The sequence below is a fragment of the Artibeus jamaicensis genome, unplaced genomic scaffold (genome assembly GCF_021234435.1).
Source record: "Artibeus jamaicensis isolate MK-2021 breed Jamaican fruit bat unplaced genomic scaffold, CSHL_Jam_final scaffold_612, whole genome shotgun sequence".
NCBI classification, from domain to species: Eukaryota; Metazoa; Chordata; class Mammalia; order Chiroptera; family Phyllostomidae; genus Artibeus; species Artibeus jamaicensis.
Window position 1 is genome coordinate 7,240,514 of NW_026522049.1, and position 7,865 is coordinate 7,248,378.

The following is a 7,865-nucleotide window of genomic DNA, read 5'->3' on the forward strand; positions in this document are numbered from 1 at the left end:
GACCAAGTTGGAGGAGAAGAAGAAAGAGGAGGAGAGGGAGATGGCAAATGAGGAAGAAGAGGAGGAAAAGAAGGAAGAAAGGGAGAAGAAAAAAGAAGAGAACAAAAATGAGAAGGTGAAGGAAAAGAAAAGGAGGAGAAAGAGTAGAAAGAGGAGGTGAAACAGGAGAAGGAGGCAGAGGAAAAGAAGGAGGCAGAGGAGGAGGTGGAGAAACAGGAAGAACAAGTTAAAAGAGAAAGGAGTACAAGGAGGAAAAGAGAGGATAAAAAGAGGGAGAAAAAGCAGGGGAAGAAAGATCAGAAAAAGGAGTGGGAGTAGAAGGAAGAGGAGGGGAAGCAGGAGGAGAAAGCAAAGGAGGAGGAGAAAAAAAAATAAAGGAATAGGATACCAAGTTGGAGAAGGAGAAGGAGGAGGTGAAGGAAGAGGAGGAAGAGAAGAAGGTGAATGAAAAAGAGATGGAGGAGAAGGATGATAAGAAGAGGAGAAGAAGGCAGGAAAAAAAAGGGAAGGAAGGAGGAGGAAAAGAAGGGAGTAAAGGAGAGAAGAGGGGGAAGGGGAGGGGGAGGAGGAGCAGAAAAGAAAAAGGTGAAGGAAAAGAAGATCAACTTGGAGGAAAAAGAGGTGAATGAGGAAGAAGAGGAGGACAAGGGGGAGGAGGAGTGTGGAAGGGGGGAGGGAAGAGGAAGAGGAGAAGGTACAGAGTAAGAAGAAGGAAAAGGAGGAGGAGGAAGGAAAGGGAAAAGAAGGAGAAGGGAGAGAAGAAAAATAAGGCAAAGGAGAGAGAGGAGGTGAAGGACAAGGAGGAGGAGAAGGAGACAGTGAAGGAGAATGAGGTAAAAGGGAAAGAGAAGGAAGATGAGGAAAAGAAGGAGAGGGAGAAAGGGAGAGAAGAGGAGAAGAGGAGAAGAGGAGGAGGAGCCAAAGAAGGTGGTGGAGAAGGAAGAGAAAGAGGAGAAGGAAAAGGAGAATGGGAATGAAGAAGAGGAGGAGAAGGAAAAGGTGAAGGAGAAGAAAGAGGAGGAGAGGGAGGAGAAAAAAGAAGAGAACAAGGAGGAGAAGGTGAAGGAAAAGGATGCTGAGGAGGAGGAGAAACAAAAAGAAGAACAAGGAGGAGGAGAAGGCAGTGAAGAAGAATGAGGTGAAAGAGAAAGAGGATAAGGAGAGGGAGGAGGAGGAGTAGGAGGAGTCAAAGGAGGCAAAGAAAGTGAAGGAGGAGGAGAAGGAGGAGGAGAAGGTGGTAGAGAAGGAGCAGGAAGAGAAAAAGATGAAGGAAAAAGAGACCAAGTCATAGGAGGAGGAGAAAGAAGACAAGAAAAAGGAGAAGGTGAAAGAAGAAGAGTTGGATGAGGAGATGGAGGAGTAGGAGTAGAAGGAGGAGGAGAAAGAGGAGGAGGAGGCATAGAAGGAGGAGAAGGAAAGGAGATAGAGAAGATGAAGGAGGCTGAGAAGATGGGGAATGAGAAGGCAGAGGAGAAGCATGTGGAGGAAAAAAGAAGGAGAAAAAAGAGAAGGTGGGGTGGGAGGAGAAGGTGGAGGAGGAGGAGGAGGAGAAAGGAAGGGAGGAGAAGGGGAAAAGGAGAAGGAAGGGGACAGGGGAAGGAAAGTCAGAGAAGGGGGAGGAAAAGTCAGAGAAGGAGGAGGAAAAGTCAGAGAAAGAGGAGGAAAAGTCAGAGAAGGAGGAGAAAAAGTCAGAGAAAGGGGAGAAAAAGTCAGAGAAAGAGGAGGAGAGGCAGAGGAAGGAGGAGGAGAAGAGAGAAAATGAATACAGCAAAGGAGTAAGAGGAAGTAAGGAGGAGGAGAGGGTGAAAGAGGGGAGGTGAGGAGAAGAAGTGGGAGGAGAAGGTGGTGGAGGAGGGGGAGCAGGAAGAGAAAAAGGTAAAGGAAAAGGAGACCAATCAGAGGAGGAAGAAAAAGAGAAAAAGGAGAAGGCAAACAAGGAAGAGGAGGAGAAGGAGGGGGAGAAGAAGAAGGAGGGGAGGAGGAAGAGGAGGAGGAGGCAGAAGAGGTGAAGGAGGAAAGGAGGAGGAGTAGGGTAAGAAGAAAGAGGATGAGAAGAAGAAAGAAAATGAGAAAAAGAAAATGAGAAGAAGGAAGAGGATGAGGAGGAGGTGAAGAACAAGGAGAAAATGAAGGAGGAGGAGAAGGTAAAGGAGGAGGCAGAGGTAGAGCAGGAAGACAGAGAGAAACCTGAGGAGAAGAAAGGAAGGAGAAGAGGGAGAAGGAGGGGGAGGAAGAAAGAAGGAGGAGGACAAGAAGAGGAGAAGGTGAAGGAAGAGGAAGAGGAGGTAGAGAAGGTGGAGGTGGTAGAGGAAGAGAGGGAGAAATGTGGAAAGGAGGAGTAGAGGAGTAGGGGGAGGGGAGGAGTAGGGGGAGGGGAGAGAAAGGGGGAAGGGAAAGAAGGAAGGGGAGAGAAGGGGGGAGGAGAAGGGGGAGGAGAAGGCGGCAGAGGAGAAGGCGGCAGAGGAGAAGGCGGCAGAGGAGAAGCAGGAAGTGAAGGTAAAGGAAAAGAAGGCTGAGGTGATGGAGGAGGAGAAAGAAGAAAAAAAGGAGGAGTAAAAAGAGAAGGGAAAGGAGGAGGAGGTGGAGAATAGATGGTGAAAGAGAAACAGCAGGAGGAGGAGAAGGTGGAGAAAGAGGTGGAGGAGAAGTAGAGGGGAGGAGGAGGAGAAAGAGGGAGGAGGTGAGGGAGATGGTGAGAGAGGAGATGAAGGAGAGGGAGGAGGAAGGAAAAGATGGGGAGGAGAAGAGGGAGGAGGGGAAGGGAAAGGAGGAGAGGGTGATGGAGGTGGAAGAGAAAGAAGAGGAAGAAGAAAAGGAAAAGGAGGAGGAGAAAGTGGAGGTAAAGTAGGGTGTAGAGGAGGAAGTGAAGGAGAAAAAGGAAAGGAGAAGGCAGAGGAAAAATAAATAAAGGAGAAGTAAAAAGGAGAAAAGAAGAAAGAGGAGGAAGAAATAAGAAAGTTGAAAGAAGAAAGAAAGAAGGGAAAAGGAGTAAGGGAAGTAGGGAAGTAGAAGGAGGAGGAGGACAACATCATTATCAGAGGAAAAAGTTAAAAAATAAAATGGCAATAAATAGTATAGATCAATATTCACTTTAAATGTAAATGGATTGAAATCTCCAATCAAAAGACATAGGGTAGCTGAATGGATAAGAAAACAAGACACATATATATGCTGTCTCCAGAAGACCCACCTCAGGGTGAAAGATACAGACTAAATGGGATGGAAAATATATTTCATGGAAATGGAACAGAAAAAAAAAAAACCCCAAAGATCAATGAATCTAAGAGCTTGTTCTTTGAAAATATAAACAGGATACACAAACCTTTTACCAGATTCATCAAGAAAAAAAAGAGAACCCAAATAAAATAAGAAATGAAAGAGAAATAAAAACTGACACCAAAGAAATTAAAGGATTGTAAGAAAATATTATGAACTATACACCGATGAATTGGACAAGCTGGACAAAATGGATAAATTCCTAGAAACATATGATCTTGTAAAACTAAATCAGGAAGAATCAGAGACTCTGAATAGATAGATTATGCCTACTGAAACTGAAGCAATGATAAAAAAAATTCCCAACAAACAAAAGTCCTGGACCAGAGGGCCTCACAGGTGAATTTTATCATACATTCTGAGAAGAACTAACACCTCTCAAGGGGTTCCAAAAAATTCCAGAGGAGGGAAGACTCCCAAGCTCATTTTATGAGGCCAGCATAATCCTAATTCCAAAACCAGATAAGGACAGTACAACAAAGAAAATTATAGGCCAATATCCCTGATGAACATAGATGCTAAAATCCTCAACAAAATACTAGCAAAGCAAATACAGCAATGCATCAAAAGGATCATACACCACGATCAAGTGGGATTTATTCTGGTGATGACAGGCTGGGACAACATTAGCAAATCAGTACAAGTGACACACCACAGAAACAAAATGAAGGATAAAAACCACATGATAAAATCAATAGATGCAGAAAAAACATCTAATAAAATCCAGCACCCATTTATGATCAAAACACTCAGCAAAGTGAAAACAGAGAAAACATATCACAACATAATTAAGGCCATATGTGACAAACCCATTTCTAGCATCATATTCAACAGGCAAAAACTATAAGCATTCCCCTTAAGATCAGGAACAAAACAGGGATATCTGCTTTTACCTCTCTTATTCAAATAGTTCTGAAATCCTAGACACAGCAATCAGACAAGAAGAAAAAATAAACGACACCCAACAGGAAGAAGTAAAGCTCATTATTTGCAGATGACATGATACTATACACAGAGAACCCTAAAGATACCCACCAAGAAAACTACTAGAATTGGTCAATAAATTCAGCAAAGTAGCAGGATACAAAATTAGCATCCAGAAATCAGTTGCACTTTAATATGCCAATAACGAACTATCAGAAAGAGAAATTAAGAAAGCAATCCTATTCAAAATTGCTTCAAAAAGAATACCTAGGAATAAATTCAACCAAGGATGTGAAAAACCTATACTTGGAAAATTATAAGACACTGGGAAAGAAACTGAAGAAGATACAAGTAAGTGGAAGCACATACCAAGTTCATGGATAAGAAGAATTAACACCATTAAAATGTCCATATTACCAAAACAATCTACAGATTCAATGCAATTCCTAACAAGATACCAATGACTTATTTCACAGAATTCAAAATTTCAAAAATTTATATGGAATCAGGAAAGACTCCAAATAGCAACAGTGCTCTTGAAAAAGAAGAACCAAGTTTGGGGGGGATCATGCTACCTAATATCAAACTATACTAAGGCCATAGTAATCAAATCAGCCTGGTACTAGCAGAAAAACAGATACATAGATCAATGGAACAGAATAGAGAGCTCAGAAATGAACACATGCCTTTATAGTCAATTAATATTTGACAGAGGAAGCAAGCAAATACAATGAACTAAATACAGTTTATTCAATAATTGGTGTTGGGAAAAGTTGAACAGGTATGTGCAGAAAAATGAAACTAGACCACTTTCTTGCAACATACACAAGAATAAATTCAAAATGAATTGAAGACTTAATGTTAGACTTGAAACCATAAAAATCCTCAAAGAAAACATACACTGTAAAATCACAGACATTGCTTGTGGCAATATTTTTTTCTGATATATATCCTCAGGCAAGAGAAACAAACAAAAAATAAACAAATGGGACTATATCAAAATAAAAAGGGTTTGCATAGCAAAGGAACCATCAATAAAATAAAGACAACCCTCTAAATGGCAGAACATATTTCCTGATACATCTGATAAGCAGTTAATAACCAAAATTTATAAAGAACTTATAAAACTTAACACCAAAAACAATCCAACTAAAAAATGGGAAAAGGACCTGAATAGACACTTCTCCCAAGAGCACATACAGATGGCTCATAGACAAGCGTAAAGATGCTTGACATCATTAATCATCAGAGAGATGCAAATTAAAACCACAATGAGATATCACCTCACCCTGGCCAGAATGGCCACCATCAATACATCAACAAAACAAGTGCTGGTGAGGACATGGAGAACAGGGAACCCCTTTGCACTGCTGGTGGGAATGCAGACTGGTACAGCCACTGTGGGAAGCAGTATGGAGACACCTTATAAACTAAAACTGGAACTGCCTTTTGACCCAGAGATTCCACTTCTGGGAATTTATCCAAAGACACCCAAAACACTGATTCAGAAGAAGAACTACTACGTTCATTGTAGCAGTTTACAATAGCTGAGATTTGGAAGCTGCTCAATGTCCATGAGTGAATGTGTGGATAAAACAACTGTGGTACATTTACACAGTGCAATAGTACTCTGCTGTAAAAAAATTTTTTTTACCCTTTGCAACTACATGGATGGACCTGGAAAACATTATGCTAAGTGAAATATGCCAGTCAGAGAAAGACAAATATCATGATTTCATTCATACATGGAATTTAATGTACAAACGGAACTAACAAGCAAAATAGAGACTGACTCATAAATAGAGAGTAAGCAGACAGCTCTGGGATGAGGAGATTGAGCAAAAAAAAGAAAAAGGACTCATGGACAACAGTGCAGAGATTGTGGGGGAAGAGGGGGAGGTGGAAGAGGGTATAAGGGGGATACATGATAATGGAAAATGATAAAAATGTTTGATAAATTAAAAACACAAACAAAAAAGTCAACCAACAGGACAAAATAATCCCGAATGTTTGTGTACCTAACAGAGCTTTAAAACTCATGAAACAAAATGTATTGAAACAAGAAGACAGACAAATCCACACATATTTTCAGAGATGTTTGTACCCCTCTTCTCAATAATTGGTGGGATAAGCAGACATAATATCAACGAGGACACGGGAAAGTTGAACAAAATTATCCACATGTATAGGAAAATCCATTCTTTTCAACCACACATGGATCTTTTATAAAGACATAACTTGGGCCAGAAAAGCTGTAACACAGTAAAAATTCAAATCATGCAAGGTATGTATGTTCTATGAGAAATTTAGAATTAAATTAGAATTCAATAACACAGAGATCTCTTGAAAATTCCTAAAATATGGAAACTAAATAACACATCTAAGGAGTGCATATGTCAAAGAAGCAATCAAACAGAGAATTAAATATTTTGAATGAAAAAAGAAAATCAAAACACATGTTGAAATTTGCCCCCAGCCGTAGGCAACTGCCTAGGTTGCCTTGTACCCAGGTAAGTGTTCCACTGTCGGGAGAACAGCAGCCAGCAGCTGGTTGGTTGGGCATTCTGGGCCTGGTTCATGTCAACACTGCTGTTAATGATACCAGAATGCCAGCACAGTTGCAAAAACAAACAAACAAACAAACAAACAAACAAACACATTTGTTAACTGCTGTAAAATAACTGGAGTTGTGTTTATAGTACTAAAGGATCCTATTAAATAGAACAAATTTCTCAAGTCAATGACTGACGTTTCTTCCTTAAAGTTCTAGAAAAAGAGCACATCTGACCCAAAATAAGTAGAAGAAAGCAAATACAGAGATCACAAATAGAAATAAATGAGACAGTAGAGGAAATAATAGAGAAAGTAAAGAAAATGAAAATTGAGAAAATTAATTATATATAATGTTCACGAAACAGGTGGTGTGGAATACAAAGAGTAAAGACCCACATACTAATGACAGATTGCTTCACAACGAATGCTACGGATATTAGTGGATATCAGGGAATTTTATAAATAACTCTATGCCAATAAATTTAACACTGTAGATTATTTAAACAAGTTACTTGAAAGACAAACTAATAAACTTATGCAAGAAAAAAGAGGTCACCTGAGTGGCCCTGACCTACTAAAAATAGATGAAGCTTTATTAGGTTGGCCAAAGAGTCCATTATGTTTTTTTTTCTGTAAAATAAGACACGTAGTTCAGTTTCACCAATAACTTCATTGAGTTGGATATTTTGAGCGTGTCGGCTGTCTCCTGCTATTGCCTTCTAGTGGACAGAGGCCACCGGGGCTGCTAAACATCTTCCAATGCATGAGACAAGCCTGCAGCAGAGAATTATTTGGTTAATACGTCCCTAGTGCCAAGAAACTTTGCAAATCACTTTTGACATGTTCCATCAGTCACAGCACCTTCTCCATACACTCCACAAATATTTTTTTGCGTTTCCATTGTGTTTTTTCCTTTCTTGAAACAATAAAGCCCAATATGCCAAAGAGGTTGTATATTTTCTTCCATCTTCAATATTAAAATGGCTGCACAAAAACTCACCAATTTTGATGTTATTTTTAAATGCATGCCGATATGACAGCTGTCACAATCTAACAATTGTTCTGAATGAAGTTAAAGACAACTAAGCACTACTAGAGCCATCATATGGAAA